The sequence below is a fragment of the Odocoileus virginianus genome, chromosome 2, assembly GCF_023699985.2.
Source record: "Odocoileus virginianus isolate 20LAN1187 ecotype Illinois chromosome 2, Ovbor_1.2, whole genome shotgun sequence".
NCBI classification, from domain to species: Eukaryota; Metazoa; Chordata; class Mammalia; order Artiodactyla; family Cervidae; genus Odocoileus; species Odocoileus virginianus.
The window spans coordinates 26,074,744-26,098,238 of NC_069675.1; the positions used below are offsets into that span (position 1 = coordinate 26,074,744).

The 23,495-nt window shown below is 44.3% G+C and overlaps 1 pseudogene; it reads left to right on the forward strand.

The window, feature by feature from the left end:
* Positions 1-524: 524 nt before the first annotated feature.
* LOC110122753 (peptidyl-prolyl cis-trans isomerase A pseudogene) lies at positions 525-1,074 on the forward strand (annotated as a pseudogene).
* The last annotated feature ends 22,421 nt before the right edge of the window (positions 1,075-23,495 follow it).

The following is a 23,495-nucleotide window of genomic DNA, read 5'->3' on the forward strand; positions in this document are numbered from 1 at the left end:
CATATTAATTCCACAAACATTTATTGCACATTTATAGTAAGTAAGTGGTCCTTGCCTTCACAGGGCTTATAATCTAGTAGATATCTAGTAAGAGCTGCCAAAGGTTCTGTACAATAGAGAGTCCTTTATAAAGTTAAGAGACAGTGGTGTCATTGGCAGGAAGCCTTAGGAAGCTGACATTGTCAAGTCTATGTAGACCAGTTGAATTTAATTCAAGTGAGTAGAATAGAGAGGTTTACTTTTTAGCTATCTTTTGGTAACATTATTTAAAATAGCAGGGGCTTCCCTGGTGGTTCACTGGTGAAGAATCCACCTGCCAGTGGAGAAGACATGTATTTGATCCCGGATCCAGGAGGATCCCTCATGCTGCAGAGCAAATAAGCTCATGCACCACAACAATTGAACCTGTTCTCTAGAGCGTGGGAACTGCGTCTACTGAAGCACATGCACCCTAGCGCCCATGCTCGGCAACAAGAGAAGCCACTGCAATGAGAAGTCTGTACGAGGCTGCCTTGCAGACGCCGCCACCCCGGAGCCTGCCTTGCTCTCTAGCCATGGTCAACCCCACCGTCTTCTTCGACATCGCTGTCGACGGCGAGCCCTTGGGCCGCGTCTCTTTTGAGCTGTTTGCAGACAAAGTTCCAAAGACAGCAGAAAACTTTCGTGCTCTGAGCACTGGGGAGAAAGGATTTGGTTATAAAGGTTCCTGCTTTCACAGAATAATTCCGGGATTTATGTGCCAGGGTGGTGACTTCACACGCCATAATGGTACTGGTGGCAAGTCCATCTATGGTGAGAAATTTGATGATGAGAATTTCATCCTGAAGCATACAGGTCCTGGCATCTTGTCCATGGCAAATGCTGGCCCCAACACAAACGGTTCCCAGTTTTTCATCTGCACTGCCAAGACTGAGTGGTTGGATGGCAAGCGTGTCGTCTTCGGCAAGGTGAAAGAGGGCATGAATATTGTGGAAGCCATGGAGCGCTTTGGGTCCAGAAATGGCAAGACCAGCAAGAAGATCACCATTGCTGACTGTGGACAAATCTAATAAATTTGACTTGTGTTTTACTTAACCACCAGACCATTCCTTCTGTAGTCCAGGAGAGCACCCCTTCACCCCCATATGCTCGAAATATCCCATAATCTTTGTGCTCTCACTACAGTTCTTTGGGTTCCATATTTTCCTTGTCTCCCTCCAAGTTTAGCTGGATTGCAAAGTTAAATTTATGATTATGAAATAAAAACTAAATAATTAAAAAAAAAAGAAGTCTGTACGCTGCAACTAGAGAGTAACCCCTGCTCACCACAACTAGAGCAAAGCTGGTGTAGCAATGAAGACCCAGCACAACCAAATAACTTAAGAAAGCAGGAAATACTTAATATTCACTAAGTGTCTCAAAAATTTGCAACCCCTTACTGGTGTGGTTATGGGTCTAACACTTCATAACTCTTCACCCTGAGGTCTACAATCATGACTGCCACCACTGCATCCATTTCACAGATGGGCAACTTGAGGCCAGAAGTAAAGAAAAGTTGGTAGCCTGAGAAGGGAGCTCCAGAGGGAAGTTCAAACTTTCCAGGCCAGCCTCCCTGTGCTTCACAAGAGGACTTCCTTTTCCTCAGCCTCCTTTTTCAATCCTGAGAGACTGCAAGGTCCAAAGCATTATTAATTTCCTATTAATTTGCATTTGTTCTTTCTTCAGTATTCTACCTCTTCTTGACATGCATGCAACTTCTTGATATTCAGGTTTCAGCTCAGAGATCACCTGCTCAGAGAGCTCTTTCCAGGCTCAGTTAGCCTTGCTGGTTCCTCTCTACTGAATTGTCGTTACATTTTATTGTCTTCATGGCACATACTACTATCTGAAATTATCATGTTCGTTTGTCTGTGTGTTACCATCTCCTATTAAATGGGAACCTCAATGAGAATAGGACTTTGTCTCATTTGCTGCTGAATCCATTATCCCTAGCACAGTGACTGGCACATAGTAGGTACTCAATAGAAATGTGTGGCATTAATGAACATGTTTGCATTCTCTCCAAGGTAGTGATGACGGGATGGCTAGCACAAAAGAATGGAAATACATGTCTCAGCTCTTAGAGCAAGGTTAATCAGCTGCCATGCCTGTGCCTCAGCTTCCTTGCCTGAAAGATTGGCAAGCTACTTCCACCAGAGGATCTGAGGAGAGAGAGAAGCTGTGGACCAAACGAGAAAATGGTGATGAAAGTGCTTCAGCGAGTGAAAACACGAGTTAAGTGCGAGATGTTATTATCTTCCGCCATCTGCTTTACTTTAATCTTTTTTTCCCCTCAGTAAGCGGACCTATTGATTGCAGCTTGCTGGAGGAAGCTCTCACTGTCTAATTACTGCCCCGGCTCAGCCTGTCACCGTGTCCTCTGAAGTCAGCATGTCCTGACACTGACCCCTGATACCGTAGCTCTTGGCATATCAGCCTGTCCTGGCACTCTGCACCTGACCCGGAGGAAGCAAGTCCCCACAGCTGGACCTGGGAGGGCTGCCCCAGCGAGGCAGGCAGCTAGGGAGAAGCAGGGGCACGGGTGCTGCTGCAGCCAAAGGCAGAAGGAATGCGATTTTTCCCTGGTGCCAGGGGCTTGCAGCCGGCAGGGATGTGTTCGGCCATGACATGCAGTTGTGAGCATTCCCAAATTCTGGCTTCGAAAAGAATGTGCCCTGCAAATTTTTTTTTCTGGCCTGGGATATTATTAGTGGGGGTTGGTAGTATGAGAAGAAATCATTTCTAATGCTAGGCAATTCCTTTCCCTTTAATTATGGAAAGCTTCAAAATATCCAGGGTATCTTCATATACATTACTCTCATGTGACCCTCACAATGTGATGATCATTCCTTTTTTTTTTATAGGGAGGGGATGTGGTCTTTAAAACCGAGGGCTGTGATTTTCCCACGCTAAACAGCCAAGTAAGGGAGAAGGGAATTAGAACCCAGGTTTTCTTCATCTAGACCAACAGCCTAGACCTTCACAGGGCTGGCCCAGGCTGCAGACATAACTCAGGTTATTCAACCTGAGTTGAAAACAGTCCTTGAGAGAAATGCCCAGAAGGAATCAGGACTTTAAAAGTACTCTTAAAGAAGCAAATATCTTTTTGACCTGCAGAGGAAATAAGGATGTGCTAGAATTGATAAAGAATCCGCCTGTGCGCCGGAGACCCAGTTCGATTCATGTGTTGGGAAGTTCCCCAGGGAGAAGGGATAGGCTACCTAGTCTAGCATTCTTGGGCTTCCCTGGTGTCTCATAGGGTAAAGAATCCGCCTGCAATGTGGGAGACTTGGATTCAATCCCTGGGTTGGGAAGATCCCCTGGAGGAAGGCAAGGCAACCCACTCCAGTATTCTTGCCTAGAGAATTTCCATGGATAGAAAAGCCTGGCGGGCTACAGTCCATGGGATCACAAAGAGTTGGACACGACTGAGCGACTAAGCACAGCCTAGAAGAGAAATACTGGTACTATGTTGTTTAGAAGAAAGAAAAGGGTCATATAAGCAAACAGCAGAGGATTTTTAAAAAATTTCTAAATCAACTGCATTTTTGTCCTGGGTTCAACACCTCAGGTAAATAATTGAACCAGGTAAACTCTAGGCTACAAAAGTGCCATATAGAAGGTACTTGGCAAATGCTTGTTGAATGACTAGGTGAATATTGACCTGGATTATCAATAGCCTGTGCAAAGCTTTTGTCTCTCATTTTCATGAAAAAGAAATCATTTTTATCAGATACAGAGTCACAAAATGCTCCAATATTGATAAACTGTTTTACTTTTAAGTTTAAAAAATCTTTTTCATACAATATTTCAATTGATCTTCAAACAGCTCTAGGAAATAGATGATTTTTTTAGGTGAGGAGACTGAGGTTTGACAAGGTCAATTGTTTGCTCAAGATTGGAAGGATAGTAGGTAGCCATGCCCATTTCTTACAAGACAGTGGACTAAATGCCAATCAATCTTCCCAATAAAAATAACTATAAAATCTGGATAAAATTAAAAGAACACTTTTCAATGTACTGATGAATTGGAAAGAAACTAGGGAATAGTCCTAGATAAAAATTAGGTAAAGTGAAATTGCAGAGAAATAAATGGACCACTGAAGTTGGCTTTGGCCTTGAGGGCATGTGCAGAATCATGTGAACTTTGATTTAGTTTTCACAACCTTATAGGGCAAGAGGGGAAAGAAGAAAAAACCTAGTGTTTATCTAAATTGGGGGAATGTAGTAGAGATCCCCTATGCATAAAATTGAAATTCCACATCACTGCCCCCTCATCATAAAGGTGACTTAGAAATATCCTAGACTCTGTTCCTACCAAAGAGAGCACAAGAAAAATTATATGTATCCAGCTCTGACTCTAAACAGAGGGGAGGATTTTTCTGAGAATTTATAACCATGTGCCAGCTCTTCCATGAGTTTACACATCAAACACTTGCTCCCCAGTGGTCCAAGAAGGCCCCAGTTAAGAAGTCAAGAAAGTGAATCTAAATTAGTAGCAGTTTCAGAGATCTGGGGAATAAGATGCTACCTCTCTGTAGAAACTTTAATTCAAACCTTAAATATTTCCCTTATAGGTGAAGTTTCAAAGATATAAACTTATAGTCAACAATTATAAAGCATTCAAAGTACCATGAGCAAGAGCCAGCAAATAGCAGAATTGAACCCACTGAGACATATTGAAAGGACCAGGTATAATTACAAAATAGTATGTTTAATAACTTTAAAAGTAAAGGCAAGGATTAAAAGTATCATTAGTAGTAAGAGGCTGTAGAAATGCCTGAACAGATTAGAAAAAAATTCAAATAAATCTTTAAGCCATCAGTCAGTCAGTCAGTCAGTTCAGTTGCTCAGTCGTGTTCGACCCCCTCTGACCCCATGAATTGAAGCACGTCAGGCCTCCCTGTCCATCACCAACTCCCAGAGCTTACTCAAACACATGTCCATCAAGTCAGTGATGCCATCCTGCCATCTCATCCTCTGTCGTCCCCTTCTCCTCCTGCCCCCAATCCCTCCCAGCATCAGGGTCTTTTCCAGTGGTCAACTCTTCGAATCAGGTGGCCAAAGTACTGGAGTTTCAGCTTCAGCATCAGTCCTTCCAAAGAACACCCAGGACTGATCTCCTTTAGGATGAACTGGTTGGATCTCTTTGCAGTCCAAGGGACTCTCAAGAGTCTTCTCCAACACCATAGTTCAAAAGCATCAATTTTTCGGCGCTCAGCTTTCTTCACAGTCCAACTCTCACATCCATACATGACCACTGGAAAAACCATAGCCTTGACCAGACGGAGATAAAAAGTATTAAATTGTTGAAATTAAAAACTCAGTTGACAGCTTAGCAGAGGATTAGATATTCTGAAAAGAGCATGAAAAGAATGATCCAGAATACAGCTCAGAAAGACAGTGAGAAGGATAACATCAAAGAAATGTTGAGAGACATTCAGGATCTGGTGAGTATGTTTCACATACATCAAGAGAGTTACAAGAGAGGAGAGGAAGAATAGGGCAGAGGCAATATTTGAAAGAATAGGAATTTCCCACAGATTCTAAACAAAAAAGTCAGGAAGGATAAATAAAAGATTTAATTGTATGGCAGAGTAAGCAAGACTTATACAGATATTTGGGTTAGATATTTGTTCTAGTTTCCTAACACAGCTTTCCCAGGACCAAAGTGGAAGTGACTGAGGTGATTGTGTTCCTATTCCAGTACACTGTATTATACAACACTGAATTGTGTGGGCATACTACACATCAGATAACACCAAGATTGTACATGAGATTAAGCTTGGAAGAAGAAGATATTTTTCCAAAAAGTCTGATTGGATCCTCATTCTCTTAGATATTGCAGTCTACAACAATGTATTTATTCCTTTATGAAAATGGGGGTCCTGAAGCTTATACCACTGTCTCTCTCTGCTGTGTATTCTCATGGTGTTGACTTTCACCTGTATTTTTTAGATAAGCAAACTTCATCTGAATTATCCAGGTCCATGTGTGAAGTTCCTGTCAATCCAAACCTACAAATGATATTTATCAGTATAGTTTGATACATATACCCATGTATGTGGCAATGTGCATACCTGTGCAAATCACAGTGCAATCACAGAACACAAAAGACAAAGAAAACAATCTTAAAAGCAGCCAGAGAGGAAAACAATTATTTTCAAAGACTGAAAATTGGAGTAGCAGCTGGCCTCCCAACACCAACAATGGAAGCCAGAAGATACTGGAAAAAGATGTCATCAATGTGTTGAAAGAAAATACTTAGTAACCTAAATGTTTACACTTAGAAGAAATACATTTTGAAACATTTTCAGACAAATTGATTTTTCTACCAACAGACCCTCACTGAGGAAAGTTTGAAAATGCTGAAAGATAAAATATAACATTTCAATACAATAAAACCCATAACAGTGAGAGGGGACATGGGCAAACCTATGGCTGATTCATGTTGATGTTTGATAGAAACCAGTGCAACACTGTAAAGCAATTACCCTTCAATTCAGTTCAGTTCAGTTCAATTGCTCAGTTGTGTCTGAATCTGCAACCCCATGGATTGCAGCATGCCAGGCTTCATTGTCCATCACCAACTCCCAGAGCCTGCTCAAACTCATGTCCATCAAGTCACTGATGCCATCCAACCATCTCATCCTCTGTCATCCCCTTCTCCTCCTGCCTTCAATCTTTCCCAGCATCAGGGTCTTTTCCAATGAGTCAGTTCTTCGAGTCAAGTACAAAGTATTGGAGCTTCAGCTTCACCATCAGTCCTTCCAGTGAATATTCAAGACTGATTTCCTTTAAGATGGACTGGCTGGATCTCCTAGCAGTCCAAGGGGCTCTCAAGAGTCTTCTCCAACACCACAGTTCAAAAGCATCAATTCAGGGTAGTATTGCCATAGACACCCTTCAGTTAAAAATAAATACATTAAAAAAATACTGAAAGATAAAATACAACATTTCAATACAATGAAACCCATAGCTGTGGGAAGCATCTATCACAGTTCTTAGAGGGAAATGCTTAACCTTAAATGAGATTAGAAATGAAGAAATAGAAGCTAAGTACTAATCTGACTTGAGGTAGGCAAAGCTGAGGGATCCAACCTCAACCTGATGCCATGCCACAATTTGAGATAATTATGTCAAAGAGTGAATTGCCTCTCAGAGCACTTAGAAAGGTCTGAACATGTGTAGTGATGAGATCACTGAAGGCCACACATGTCAGAAATGACACTATGTTTTTGCGTCTCTGGAATTCTGGTTCTGGGAATTGGGGTGGACAGAGGGGCAGCTTGGAGTTGGAGAATGGGGGTAGGAGCAGAACTAGCCCTCCTTGCCCTTTCCTAAGTTGAGAAGCCCTTACCTTCTGCCCGTGTCCTGGACACTTTGAGACCAGGTGTCCAACTCCAGAGGGAACAGAAGCCCATGAGAACAGAGGCAGGAAAATTCAGAAGAGCCCCCATTAAATGTGGGATACAAAAGTAAGGGGGTTTTGAGAGGGACTTCCCTGGTGGTCCAGTAGGTAAGGATCCACTGCCGGTGTAGGGGACATGAGTTCAACTCCTGGTTAGGAAAGATTCCACATGCCCTGGGGGCAGCTACTGATGCCTGGGTGCCCTGAAGCCCATACTCGGCAACAGGAGAAGCCACTGCAATGAGAAGCCCTCACCCAGGACCTAGAGAGTAGTCCCCACTCACTGCAACTAGAGAAAGACCATGTGCAGCAATGAAGACCCAGCACAGCCAAAATTAATTAATCAATTAATCAATTATTTTAAAGTGTAAATGAGACACAGTCCCTGAAGGGTCACATTCTATTTTTGAGTTAACAGTCACACTGTAACTAATGAGACTAAAGGTTTCCCCACGTACTCAGGACATCTTAAGTCTCTGCTCCCCTCTATGTAAGTGTGTAACTTTGCTGTCTGCTTTTCAGTAGAATCCAGTAGGGGATAGGGACCACCCTTGTGATTCACAAAGTCTGGCATCCAGAACTGACGTGGACTCTCTATTTCTCTAACACCTGTCCCCTGGGTTTCTCAGTCTTGTGTCCAACACTGATTGGCTGTGTGATCTTGAAACAAATGGTATAGCACTTCCCCGAGACTCCCAAGTCTCAAACTGGCTGATGTTGTGACTGTAATTGAGTTGGAAATGTGCTCAGGCGAGAAGGTGTTATGAAATACAAGATGTTGAGTGTCACCAAAGTCTAACCTTCTTTAAGTGCCTGGTAAAGAGCCCCAGGACTCTGTGGGCATTGTGCACACATTCTGCCTATCCGAGCCAACAGTGTGATCCAACAATTTAGGAAAATTTAATTCTGTGTAATCTTAGATAATTCAGATCTTTCTGAGTCTCTAAGTTGTCGCTCTTTAGCTGTTTTGTTCATCTTTAAATATTCATTGCATATTTGCTAGGTTTTTCTTTTTCCCCCACAAAATAAAGGGTCTGATTAGAGGAATGACCCTTAACCTTGACTTCATTTAGAATCACCTGGAGAGACATCAAAACACATTGACACCTGGGCCCCTCCAAGGCTGCTTGAGCTAGACTCTCTGGGGGTGGGTCCTGGCTCCAGCCTTTTGTAGAAGCTCCCCAAGGGACCCTGAGGCACAGTGAACCCTAGACTGGGAGGTGTCTGCTGTCCCTGCCAGCTCTCTGGTTCTGTGACCCATGCATCTATAGGGCTGCAGCCTGGAGCCCCTGGGGAGAGAGCACAGATGAGCTGAGTCACACCGCCATACTCAACACATTCCTTGACCTTGATCAGTGCACTGAGGGTCATTACCTCAGTCTTATCCAGTCTTTACAAAACTGCCCACTGGTGCCCTAAATTGAAATCAGAATCCTGATCTATAGAGCCATTCTGGTATGTCAAGGCCAAGGAAACCCAGAGCCATACTATGCCTTATGCACCAGATATGTATATGTGTGTGTGTGCTAAGTCACTCAGTCGTGTCTGACTCTTCGAGACCCCATGGAGTGTAGCCAGACTTCTCTGTCCATGGAATTTTCCAGGCAAGAATGCTGGAACAGGTTGTCATTTCCTTTTTGGGGGGATCTTCCTGACCCAGGGATCGAACCTGAGTCTCTTGCATCTCCTGTATCGGCAGGTGGATTCTTTACCACTAGTATCTGGGAAGCCTAGATACATATATACCTAATTGCTAATCTTCACAGCCACTGTTCAATACAGGATGCGTCCTTTCCATTTTAAAAAGGAAATAAGAGAGTTAGAGAAGTGAAGTGACTTGACCAAAGGGTTAACTGGTGAACTGGTGGGCCTAAGAGTCAAGCTTGAGTTTATCTGGATCCAACCCCCATGTTTCTACTATTGCACCCACCTGGCCAAAGTTGAGGCTGTGCCCCAGGTCAGGAGAGGATGGCATTTCCTGAGGCAGAACCACTGGGATTCATCTGGGTCACTGGCTATCAGAGGTCGCAGAAGAAGACCCTCCATCAGCTGAAAGCTGAGTCCCATGTCTCCTTAGCTCTGGGCTCCCATATGGGGAGACAGTGCTCTTGACTCACACACACCAGGCTGCCAGCCTCAGTTTGTATTTTTACAGTCCACTAATTAGGCCATTTTAACTAATTTGTTTGCATTTTGTATGAGCAAGTTGGGCTTTTGGATTGACTAATGTAATTGCAGCTGGTTTCTGCCAAATACAAATTACTCAGTCTAGTGTGGGCTAGAGAGAAAAGCAAATATTTAATAGACATCAATACCCTTGTAGCTTTTTAGTGGAGCCTTTTTTTCCCCAATGAAAAGTTGAAATAATTTCTCCAGCATCTGATTGAACTTCCATGTTAGGAAATTACTTTTTAATCATTTTTTTAAAAAAATAATGAGGCAGATGCTTTAGTGGCTCTGTTAAGGTTTCTCTGATCCATTTACCCCTAAGCTCAGGAAACTTACGGGACTTTTCTATTTCCAGCTTGACTTTGCACAATCCCTTTCCCATTAGGCCACTTCAACGACCACCAAGCCAGTCACATCACTGAATGTCACAGCTAGAAGGGGTGTGAGAGGTCATCTAGTCTGGTGGTTCTCAAAGTGTGGTCCCTGGACCAGCAGCATCAGCCTCAACCTAGAACTTGTTAGAAAGGCAAATTCTCAGATCTACTGGATCAGGAATTCTGGGAGTAAGGCCAAGCAAGCTGGGGTTTAACAAATCCTCCAGGTGATTTGAACGCATGCTAACTTGGAGAACCGTTGATCTAGGCCAACCTTCTCATTTTACAGAGAAGGAAATGGAGGCCCAGGAAGAGCTGTGCTTCTGGTCACAGCAGGGATGGGACCTGTTTCACTCATGGCGTGTCCCCGACTTTCACCCTGGTGTTGTGGTAAGCACTCAGTGAATATCTGCCAAATGATGGGAGGAATGAGCTAGAACTAGAAACAAAGTCTCTTCATTCTCTCTTACTCCATCAGTTTTTCCTCTTGCTCTGAGAAAGGATGGAGAACTAGAAGAACTGCTTTCTGGTTCTTGCTTTGTGAGGGGGCAATGACTGGGACTTGAAACATATCCTGTGGCCTGGCCCTTAGGAAGACAGCAGCCCTACCTCCGCAGCCTTGCTCCCGAGCCATGGAGCAACCTGGCTTCCCCATCCCTCACCCAGTGGACTCAGCAGGCCCTAGCCCCACTAGAAATTGTTTCTATAGCTTTCAAAGACCCCAACACTGTGTGAGGCCCCCTCTTTAGGTGTTGATTTCCTGACCAATAATCTTAGCTCAGCTAGTGAATGGAGAGAATGAAGCTGAGACTCAGGTCATGGAAAAGGGGATTTCTAAGGAGGAGGCTGCTAAGAAGATGAGTCCTTCAGAGTAAATTACTGGGCCCTGTGAAGCTGAAAAGAGCCTTGCTCATCAAAGCTTCTGATTGTAGATCTGTGGAACCCTGACACCTTGATCTGAGTGAGGTGCCCTCCGCTCCCTTGATCTCCTAGGCTTGGTCTGCTGACCTTCTAGGAAATAAGAAGAAAGGGAAGGGGAATATTGTCTATAAGTTTCTAAACAGATGGTCAAGGTAATCTCCCAGGGCCATGAGGAACAGGCTTCCAGAAAGCATGCCTCGGTCCTCAATCCTATTACATTCTTCTATGAACTACCTAAGCAACTGAAAGTACCAGGCAATGTGGATTCAGTCACTCAAGGAGCTCATGTGTTTCTAACCTTAAGTTCAAGTGACTTGCATGATATACAGCTGCCCTTACCTCAGATTGTCTACATGACTCACAGAGCCCTCGGAAGATCAGTGCAACCTTTTCAACCCTCATGACATCTTCCCTACCCTCTCTTGGGTCCTCAGTAACTTCAGGGTTATTTCCAGACTTCTCTAAGACCTCTCCTCAGGAAGGAACTTGATAAACTCATTCACTAACAGATGGCAGCAACTAAAAAAAAAAAAGAATGCTACCTCCACCCCATAGAAGATCTAATCAAAGATTCCATACCCTAGTGGTAGCTATTCATTCCTAGCATGTTGTAGACTGTCTAACCCACAACCTTCTGAGAACAAGGCTCCATTCATACAAGGGATCAGTCCTCTGGGTCAGCTTCTGACCCATTAGGCCAAACTCTGTCTCCAGGCATTTTGGACTTGGCCCAAAGGGAAGAAGAGTACTGTCTGCTGGTCACCTGAAGGGAGGAGGTTGAAGTCCTGGAACTGAGGGGGCTTTGGTCCACCATGCATACAGAGATGCAGTGCCACCAACCAGCAGTGGAGTGTGAACAAAGCAGAGACAAGAGTGAGTAAGCGTGAGAACGGTCACCTCTCTCCTGATGCCTTTTCCACTTCTGGTCCCAGGCCTTCCTTTTTTCATTTATAATTTCGAAAAGTCATTCATTCATCTATTTGGCTGCTCTGCGTCTCCATTGAGGTCAAGGGCTTTCTCTAGTTACAGTGAGCAGGGGCTACTCTCTAGTTGCAGAGCTTGGGCTTCTCATTGCAGTGGCTTCTCTTGTTGCAGAACACAGGCTCCAGGGCGTGTGTACTTCAGTGATTGTGGTGCATGGGTTTCGTTGTCCTGTAGCATGTGGGATCTTAGTTCCAGGGCAAAGGGATCCATTCTGTGGCCTCTGCATTGACAGGCAGATTCCTAACCACTGGACCACCAGGGAAGTTCCCCGAGATCTCTCTGAGGCAACTACTCCTGCTTGATGGCTCTCTCAGATACTCTTCCATCCTTAACTGAAAGTCTCCCATTATTTTAATGATGCTACTTTGCCTGGGTTTCTCTTACTTGTAACCAGGATGTTCTTTGAGTCCCTTGCAGAGCTGGGTACCACAGAAGTTTTCAATAATTCTTTGTGGGGAAAAAAATGAGCAAGGTTCCCAAATGTCCATTCCACACACCCATACCTGCTGACTGCCAGTGGCTTGCTTGAGGAGCTGATTCAACATGCAGAGTCCAGACCCACCCCTGGAGATTCTGATTTAGTCTATGATGGGTCCTATGGATTTGTACTTTTATGATATTCCTAGGCCATCCTGGCAGAGAGCTGAAGGGGTTTTAATTATCTCTGTAGACAAATTGTGCATTCTTGAGTTCAAGAGTTCTCTTATAAAAGCTAATTTTATTAACAAGTAATTATTGGACATCTAGGGAAAAGTTAATGTTTCTGATGTTAAAGATATAGCAGTGAAGAAGACATGAGGTCCTGGCTTCCATGGGCTTACATTCTAGATCAAGGAAGTGGGAAATAAATTAATTAACCAAATAAATGAAGAAGATCATTTCTGAGGGCACGACATGCCATGAAGACAATAAAACAGGGTGATGTGATGGAGTGACTTCAGAAGCTGTTAGACGGCTCCGCAGGGAAAGCCTCTCTCAGAGGATGCATTTGAGCTGATGTAACAGGAAGAAGCCCCAACAGAGATGTGAGGGGAAAGCACTCTGGCAAGAGAGAAGAAGCTGTGCAAAGGCATTAAGGTGGAAGGTTTGGGGATGGGGTTCAGGGTACTCAGCATGTTCAAGAACAGACAGAAGGCCTCCATGGCTACCATATGCATGTCTTTGAGAAGCGCGATCTTAGCGAAGGGGTGGGGACAAGACACAAACCAGACAACAACATCCTTGGCTCTTTGGGACTGTTTCATGTTGAAGAGAAGCAGGTAAACGGGGTGGGAGCTGGAGAGGTCAGCAAGTTCAAGTGAGGAATCTGACAGCTGTGACTTGGTTCGTTTACTTTTACTGGAGCGTGTTGATAAGAATGATCAGCACAAGCTCCCGTGTGAGGGCCCTGCACCCCCAGCCCCCCGCCCGCCTCTTGACCTCCATGGAAGGGTCACTGCAACCCTAGTGATTACTACTCTCACTGCCAGGGCCCCTCCTAACCCAGGCGGCCTCCCCCTCCATGCTGCCTAGGATGGCAGATCCTTGGGGAGACTCTCACTACCCCCAGACTACACAACATCCTGAGCTACAGTAGATTTGGGGACCATCTGTGGACCCCCTGCCTTCCCAGAAGTTCAAGTCTTCCAGTTCACCTCCCAGACCTTACCCAGTGCAGCTGATTCAGGCTCCCACCCAGCACCCCCCACCCTCCCCAGCCTTGCCAATGAAGCACACCAGAAACCAACACAGCTCCTATCTCTTCACTGAAGCTCATTCTCCCTGAGGCCTCACTGGGCAGTCCTCTGAGCTAGAAGTTCGTTTATCCCTCACGCTCCCTAAACCACTGAGTCAGAGGTGAGATGGGGTCTGTCTTGTTCCCATTGCTACTTCTAGACCACTCTCTGCTCTACTTCAAAGGCCCCTGATACTTTGACAATTACACCGTGTCTCCTGTTTTTCTTCCCTTGTTGCTGTCATCTTAGTCACCTCCAACCCAACTGAAGATTCTGTCCCTCATTCACTCACTTCTTTTCCACATCGCTCTATGTCCCCAGTTTGGCTAACTGTAGGTGCCCTTCCTGGGGCTTCCCAAGTAGCTCAGTGGTAAAGAATCTGCCTGCCATTGCAGAAGATGTAAGAGATGCAGGTTCGATCCCTGAGTTGGGAAGATCCTCTGGAGGAGGAAATGGTACCCCACTCCAGTATTCTTGCCTGGAGAATCCCATGGACAGAGAAGTGTGGAGGACTACAATTCCCGAGGTTGCAAAGTCAGACGCGATTGAGTGTCAGAGTGCATGCTCTTAGATGGCCTCTCAGTGTCTTGACCTCCTCGACTCCCTCACTTATCTCACTCTCCTTCTCCCGTGGCTGCACTCTCTCTATATCCTACCATCACCAGGAACTGCTCTACCTCGGAAATCTGGACATCATGCTCCCCATTCTTTGACCTCTGATCCTTCCAGCTCTCATATTCTCCAAAAGAGCATTGACCTCATCATGGCCTCCAGCCCATGGACTGACCCAACCACTTTCCCACTACCTTACCCCCTTCTCTGGAAGGGGGTAAGATACTCCTTACCACTCTTCTCACCAATTGAGCTTCCATGACCTGCTATGATCCTTAGTCATTCCCACTGCACCAAAGGTCACTACCCCTTTCTACCTTCACCCCTTTGACACGCCTGGCAAAGCCCCACCGCTGGTTAGATTCGACCACCCCTGCTGGCACTGAGCCTGTGGACACTGCTGGAGAACACCACACCACCGCGCTCACGGCTTCATTTAGACTGTGGCCACCACACTGCACAGCATCCTGGTTAATGTTCCCTGTGTGCTCACTTCCCCACTGTCTACAGTTTTTCCTTTGTCCTTACACCTCCATTATCCCCTAAACTTCTAGCTTCTGACCTTGCCTCACACTTAAGATGGAGCTAATAGAAGCAGTCGACGGGAAGCCCTCATTGTCCTACCTGCCTATGCCTGTACTCACGCTCCATCTTCCGGTCTGTTTCAACAGATGACATGTTTTGACTCCCATCAAAATCCAGTTCTTCCCTTGGGCTCTGGAACCTGTTGCTTGCTCCCTTCTTAAGAATTTTGCCCCAAAGATCCCTCTACTCCCTAGCTCCAATATCAATTCCTCCTCTTTGCCAGATCATTCTCATGCACATATAAGCATCCTCTGTAAACAGAGATCAGCACACTTTCCATAAAGGGCCAGAGAGTAAATGCTAGACTTTCTGAGCTGTATGATCTCAGTCACAACCACTCAGCTTTGCTGTTTCAGTAGGAAAGCAGTCATAGACAATAGGTAAATGAACGGGTGTGAAGGCAGAGACAGGTGTACGTGGATCTCACCTGTTGAAATTGTTTTCCTGAAGAAGAGTGATATGTAACATCTTATGGAGTAAGCAACAGTTTGCTCTGTCAGTAAAACTGTGTTGTGACTTCAGATAGGAGGCAGATGCTGGTATGCAGGGGGCAGAAAAGAGAAAGTAAAATCTGAACCAAAGTGGGTAGATAGTGACAGTGAAGAAGAGCCTAGAAGATGGTGCCAGAGGACAGGGATTATAGCCGAAGAACACGTGAGAGACTATTTGATCTAAATCAGACGTGGGACCTACTTGCTCACTAGGAGCGCTTGCCTCCCCCGCCCCCAGGCAGTGGTAGAAAAGGAGATACAGGAGAAACTGAAAAAAAGTTTTCTGGAGAGCTCAGGAGAAAAGGACCTGGCCAGACAGGGCCTGGAATTAGGACAGATGGATTCAGACTTAACTCATGTCTTTGTACCAAACATAACTGGGCTCTGCCTGTACTCCATGTCCCTGTCATTTCCAAAGGATTCCTCTGCACCCTTACCTGTCCTTCTGCTCTGGAAGGATGGCAGATTTGCTCAGCAAATGCGAACAAGTCTACTATAAAATTACAGCCGAGGTATGGCCTCTGGCTGCAAGGTTGGCACAGCGGTTGCAGAACGTTGACTAATAGGTTATAGAGGATGCTTGTATGTGGATGTTAAAGATCCAATAAACAAGAGGATTGATGGAGGGAGGTGTTGCAGAATGTGGGAGGAGGGGAGGATAGGGAATACCTGGAGAAGACAATGCCTGAGGGAGCTTGAAGGACTATAGGTCAGACGGGTAGGGTCAAGGGGGAAAGGTATGGAGAGTTTCTGGCACAGTAAACAGCACAGCCAAAGCCCAGGATTCGAAAGATTCAAAAGAAGCTATTTGACAATCCATCTCTGCAATGGAGGCTAAAAAAGAGGTCATGGATAAAGAATGCTGACCCCAGCCTTAGCCCAGGATGTACCTCGGGAGGTGACAAGAGGTGGCAAAGCAGGCTCCACACTGTGGACATGGTTTCACCCTCAGAGAATGTACCTAACCAAAGCGATGGCAACACAGTTCTTCCTAACCTGGGCTCTGAAATGGTTAAATAAAAGGAAGAATATCTAGAATGTATGAGATTGTCTGAAAAAGAAACCTTGTATTAATTACTACATGCAGACTGTAATTATGGATTGTAATGGAGGTTGTTTTATTTGTCAGGTGAGAAAACTGGATGCCGGCATCCTTACAGTTTCCCAGGTTCTGAAAAGTGCCCCTCCTCACCTCTACTCCCCACCCTTCAAGAGCCTGCCCCACACATGCACACACATTCACACACACACACACTAATATACAGGGTACCCAGTAGTCACATATGTCATCTGAGGTTCAACACCCAACCCAGGTATTGTTTGATCATCAAATGAGAGACAATGGAATTGCCACTGATTTTAGAAGAACTACTCAAGCATTTCTTTCTTTCTTCTTCTTTTTTTAAAAAGCAATAATGGAACAATTGAATAGCCAACAGTCAACAATGAAAATAGGATATTGCTGTCTCCTATCTTCTGACCTTTAGATCTAAAACAGCTTATACAAATGTACAAAATAGCCATGAAAATACAGATTTAATCATTGCTTCCAAAAATCAGCTCCAACCCTGTTCTTGGTTTTTTAGCAGTTTTCAAAAATTATGACATATTTCCCCCCTCAGCTGTCTGGTTTAATTGTCTGCCCTGATCAAATTATAGGGACAATTGACACACCATCTTTTCCCTGGGATATGTCCTAGCCTGCTAAGAGTCATGGGTTTGGGCATGGCGGGGCCCTTGTTGGTCTCATATCCATGCCATCCCCAGGCAGTTACCTGGGATCCTCTGCCTCTGCCCTCCTGGGCAGGCATTTCAGTTCTGTTCAATTCAGTCGCTCAATCATGTCTGGCTCTTTGTGACCCCATGGACTGCAGCACACCAGGCTTCCCTGTCCATCACCAACTCCCAGAGCTTACTCAAACTCATGTCCCTAGAGTCATTGATGCCATCCAACCATCTCATCCTCTGTCGTCCCCTTCTCCTCCTGCCCCCAATCCCTCCCAGCATCAGGGTCTTTTCCAATGAGTCAACTCTTTGCATGAGGTGGCCAAAGTACTGGAGTTTCAGCTGCAGCATCAGTCCTTACAATGAATATTCAGGACTGATTTCCTTTAGGATGGACTGGTTTGATCTACTTGCAGTCCAAGGGACTCTCAAGAGGCTTCTCCAACACCACAGTTCAAAAGCATCAATTCTTCAGCACTTAGCTTTCTTTATAGTCCAACTCTCACATTCATACATGACCACTGGAAAAACCATAGTTTTGACTAGAAGGACCTTTGTTGGCAAAGCAAAGTCTCTACTTTTTAATACTTAGCAGGTTATCTATACTCTTTGTGCCCTACCATGCTTGGCCACTAGGGGCACAATTTATTTCCCCTTCTTATTCTAAGATATGAGAAATGACAAAATTCTTAGCCTAGTTTTGGCATTGCTAGAAGATTTTGAACAGTCTGAAAACCAAGACACAGTAAGCACAAAAATGTAGAAATAGAAGCATTTACATATTTTCGATTGTGAGACTATTAGATGGTTGAGCCTCTGTAAGACCAAAGACCTGTACTTATTGGAGGGGTCCTTGAGGTCTAGGAGCCAGAGGGGACAGCTAGTAAGGGAGAAAAAAGGCCAAGGATGATGGCAGAGAAAAAAATAGGAGATCCAGGGAGGTGCCCAACCAAGGGGGCTAGAAGCAAATACCAAGATTAGAAACTGGGTGAGATTTAAGCGTCCAAGAGGAAAACCAAAACATCCCAGTCTTCAGCTTCTGGCCAAAGATGAACTTGCTGGCACAGTTTGGGGTGGCACTGTTTCTTTCCCTTGGCTTTAGGTTACCTTCTCCCAACTTCATTGACCTTCAAACATTGATTGTAAAATCGATATTAATTGATAATGGTTCTCTCATTGGAACACATCTCAAATACAGGCAAATCAGCAAATTCCCCCAACCACAGTAGGCAAGGGCTGATTCCATGTTGGCCCACACTCCAGGGAATAGAGACCCCTTGCAAAGTTAGCATCCGAGTGAGCAAGCCATGTTGTGGGGTGAATGAGTGCCTGTAAGCTGTTCCCCTGAGAGCAGTGTGGTGGTGATGAAAAAATAGGCAGAGCTTTTTGGCTTTCAGCTCTCTGGAAGGATGGTCTGAAAAGGAAAAATTAGAGAGACAGGAGAAAGGGCCCTTCTAGCCAGATATCTTAGATACCTCTGAATTATCCCATTATGGCCAACAGTTAGGGGCCAGGATCTATGATTTGGAATCAGGGATTTGGTGGAGGGGAGGAAGAAGTCCTAGAGATTTTGAGTCTTGGAGGAGAAGAGTGAAGATATTCTGGAGAAGGCTAGTTGAACAACTGGATTACAAGCCCGCATGGGGCAGGGTGTGGGGGCTGTCACCCACTTAATTAGAGTAACAGATTACTCATACCTGGCACGGTCTCTGAGTAGGAAGGGAAGTAGCAAAAATGAAATGAGAATAACAATAAAGACGAATTAGCTGATATCAGATGTTTTCTTCTTGGTTTCTGCTTGCCCAGGTCTGACTGGTGTAGCTTATAATTAGTCTCTGCTTGCAGATGTGTGGTTCCAAAGACTTGTGGATTAGGGAGAAACTCTAGAATTTCTCAGTACCTGACAAGTTGTAACGTGAAGAGCTACACTTAGTCCATTAAAGATTTTTCACAGTGACATTTGAGTGCAGCTTGAGAAATATGCCACCTTGCCATTTATCATTTTCAGGGCACCGGTGTCGAAACGGAGGTTGCTATGAAGAACAAAACAAAATGGATTGCATGTGTAGAGGTGAGCTGCTGAATACTGATAAATGTACTTCACTGAATGTCAGCAAATGTCACTTGAGAAGCCATTTGCAGCTACCATAACAGCCTCCCAAACCCAACAAAGAGTAGCAAAAACAGGCAAAATGAACTGGGCGTCTGGCTTCCGCATGAATAAGCAATCAACCCTCTCAGAAGTTACACCAGAAAGTTGTTAAACTTGATAGAAGAAGCTTTTTCACCCAAACGATTCATACTATAGATTGCTACAGAGGGTTGGAGACCTTTTGGGGACATCAGTGCTATGACTCAGAGGAGGACTTAATAACCCTCTCTGTCCCAGTGGGTGCCTTCCTTCTGTGGGTGGAGGGACTTGGTGTCTCCAATGCAAGTTGATAGGTTCTTCCCCCCACCCCAATTCTGGCTGCTTTGACTGATGCGGCAGACCCCTCCCCTGCCCCTGGTCCACCCTCCCTCACAGTGTGATCCAGCAGGAGTTGAAGATGCTACCTGGGTACCAGGACTGAAGGATGCAGTCCTCACTTGCCATATCAAGCGAAGTCCACCCTTGAGGCAGGCTTTCCGTGTCTCACACAAAAAAAGGGTTTTCAATGTGTCCTCTGGTTAATGTGAACATTTGAGTCATGGAAGCAGCTTCTGTTTTATCCTTGGTGACCCGGCCTTAACTTTGCCTCCATGTGACTTAGCATGTCTGAAAGCCAGGGCCAACTTTTTTTCATAATTCAGCTTAGGTCAAGATGGTTCACTCTTCCTCCTCGGCTTGTTGAGTCTCCATACTTGGCTGCAGACAAGTAAATAGAAAGAAGATCATATGCTCAAAAAAGCTCTCCAGGGAAATATGAGACTAATTAAAAATTCCAGCCCCTCTTCATTTTCTAATCTCTGGGGACCCCTCTTCTCTGCACATACATATAAGGTCATCCAGTACTTTTTTCCTCTTCAATACCAAGAGACTGAGTGGCCTGAATTCATCTGGCCTTGTAAATACACACCACACACACACACACACACACACACACACAGCAGGTTGCCCACACAAATTGAGGTCAGTTCAGCTTTCCTTGGAGAGTTATGGTGTAGGGCTCCCATACAAGAATTCCTTTATTGAACACACGTCCTGGCTCTGCCCTTGAAAGTGATAATGGACACATGTTCTCTTCACACTGTTCGCCATATGTTTAGCCTGTGTATGTTAGGATGGGACACATCTTACAACCAGGAAAAGATGGGCTCTTGGGAAAGCAAGTTTCCCTCGGATGAACTCGGAGGGACTGTACCCAGCGTGGGGGTGGGAGACTGGTTCCCCTTCAGCTGCGCTCACAGCCGAATCCTTCATAATCCTTGGTGTTTCCTCCTTTTGAATAAGGTGCTTCCCGTGGAAGGGTCTTTACTTGGGTCTCGGGAACTCAAAAGACATCTGTTTATTATTGAAATGGAATTGCCCTCAACTTGTTGACTTTCATGCTTAGTTTAGGAAGAAACAATGGCTTGTTTAGGAAAAAAAGAAAAGAAGAACCGGAAGAAAATCCGATTTCTGGAGCAGAGGTGGAGGTCAGGGCAGAGTAGAGAAGATTCGGCAGAAAGAACGGCAATGTGAGATATTCAGCCTGGTGCATGATAAAGTCTGGCACCGCTGTGCTCAGCGAAGGTATTAATACTTTCTGCAGAGCAAATCTCTGCTGTATCCTAATGTGGACTGTATGTCCTAGGCATCCAGACTCTACTAAACCATAAAAATACATTCAGAAGAAAAGACTCTATGGGTGTAGATTTCCCAGTTTGTCAGTATTGTTTATTTTTCTGGTTGTTGTCATTTTAAAATTTGTATCTTAAAGATTAAACGAATAAGCATCTGTTTCCAGGGGAGGAAAAAAACACTGTCCGTAATTGATTAATATCACCCAAATCCTGCAACTGCTGGAAGCCAGAACTATGAAAAAAACCTACCTTCCTATTGTTTCTTCTTTAAAGAACAAAAACAAAGTCTTACCACATAGACAAAAGTAGCCAGTAATGTCCCTATCTCTTAGGGGAAAAAAAGTGAAGCTGAATTGAGTGAGCCACATTATTCATCCACTAATTAGTGGCACTAACCGGTTTCCTCGTTTCTAATCCAGAGGTCATTTTCAGTGGAATCTGCTCTGTGTATAAAAACCTAAAAAGCTCCCTTTTATCATTTTGCATTCCAGGATTCAAACAAAACATTAAATTGCTACCCTAAGAGGAAGATTTGTTAAAAGCAAAACCCCAAACTCCTTATGACTGCAGGAATCCCCTCAGTTTTGCAAGACTGGAGAAGTCTCCTCTGAATAAGGACCTTCACTCACTGCCTGGTGCCAATGGGTATTATTCAGCCCTAGACATCAATAACCCCAAACTGAGGTCTCTCAGCCTGAATGAGGGGAAAATACAACATTAATGGGTGGAGAAATAAGAGAGCTTAACATGCTAACAGGTTAACATGGTAGATGGGCCATCCAAAGGAGAAAAGTTAAGAGGAATTTATTAGGCTTCTAAATAATTCCACTTATTTATTTAAATAAGAACTTTTGAATGCCTGCTATGTAAGAGATGTCACTATATCTTAACTGTATAGTAATTCTGTTTATAAATCATCCTCCTCACCATCTCAAATCATACTCAACCTTCAAGGCTTCAGCTCAAAGCCCACCTCTTTCAGGAAGCTTTCTAAGATTTCTCCCGTGCTTCCGTCCTGTGGGCTCCCAGACTGGACACCCATAAGAACAGCACTGTTCTGTGCCATCCTGAACTACCTAAGTTCCTCTCCCCAAGATGAGTATTAGCTCCCTGAGAAAAGGGTCTCCGTCTTATCACTGAGATGGTCTCCCTGATATGCTCTTTGGAATGGGATTTAAGAGAACTGAAAGCAGGGTTATCTTTCACCCATGTTAAGATTTAAATGACCTTAATTTAAATATGGGCTTCCCTGGTGGCTCAGATGGTAAAGAATCCGCCCACAATGAGGGAGACCTGGGTTCAGTCCTTGGGTTGGGAAGATCCCCTGGTACCCACTCCAGTAATCTGGCCTGGAGAAGTCTATGTACAGAGGAGCCTGGCAGGCTCCATGGAGTCACAAAGAGTCGGACACAAGTGATGGGAAACAGCCTTCTCTTCCTTGGCTGTTTGATGCTGGGGAAAGATACAGACAAGGGAGAGGCAAGTGGGAAGCCCATCTAGATAATATGTGCTTTCTTGAAGTGGAGGCAAAATCAGACTTGTTCATTTGGGATGAATAAGATGAGTCAAATTATCCAAATAATTCTGTAGATCTGGCCTTTGAGGCAAGTGTCATCCTTTTTGATACACTTAGGTGTTTAAAACAATTTCTCCCACCTTTGGGTCAAATATGCTTTAGAAACTTGGGGGCTGACACTTTGTCCAGACATAATGGGATAGAAATGGAGAGAGTCCACTTTTTTTTTTCTGAAACTGCCAGCATTAAGTAACCAAGCTTCCTGCTTAATACAGTGACTTTTGTTACTGCCCTCAGGGAAAGTTTGCAGTGTAGGAATCATTACACTTTCCCCCCTTTATTGTTGCCCGAGTAATCACAGGAGAGATAACATGCTCCCACCATCACAACCCAGTGAACTTTACTATTGGAAAGCTAAAAATTTTTTGTGGGGTTTGCAAATGTTGATGACTTTGGCATAGAGATTTTCTTTTTTAAAATCAAGAATTCATGTATTCTCTTCCTTCCTTCTGATACTTGCTATTTTCATATGGGTCTTTCGGGGAAGCACTTTTCTTACATTTTTCAAAGCTTTTAAATGCTAGAAGTCCACCAATGCTGACAGAATCCAATGTCAGGCCAGAAGAACCTATGCTTCAAGTTGCTTGGTTTAACAAGCTCGTATAACTATTATTTTTTTCCTATTGGGCACTTAAAAAAATCTCACCTAATTCATAATAACCCTTCCTTATCATCCCAAACATTTCATTTCAGTTCCCATAATATTTACTTCTTTCCCTACCCAATTAGGGAAAAAAAAAATCTGCCCCGATTTTAGGAAGAAAAAAGATCTTTAAATTTTCTGAATGTAAGAATGGTTGAAAAGTTTCTTTCCCCTCTCAAATCAGCATTCATATATATATATATTTATTTATTTATACATCCAGTTTCTTCTGTTGTGAGAACAGAATTGCCGCTTTTGCTTAACGCAAAAGGTTTTTGAAACGACACAAATCTGTATGTGTGTGTCTCTAGAATTAATACACTTGTATTCACTGAGATGGTAGGCTTTCCAACTAGGGGGATCCGCCTTGGGAGAAGTACCCTGCCTGGGGAGCATTTAAGGAAATGTTAATATCCAAACAAAAGCAGTATTACCATTGCTATCCATTCCCTCCCCCAGAGGGAAAACAATTAATAATTTGCATATGCTCATGACACAAATTAAAG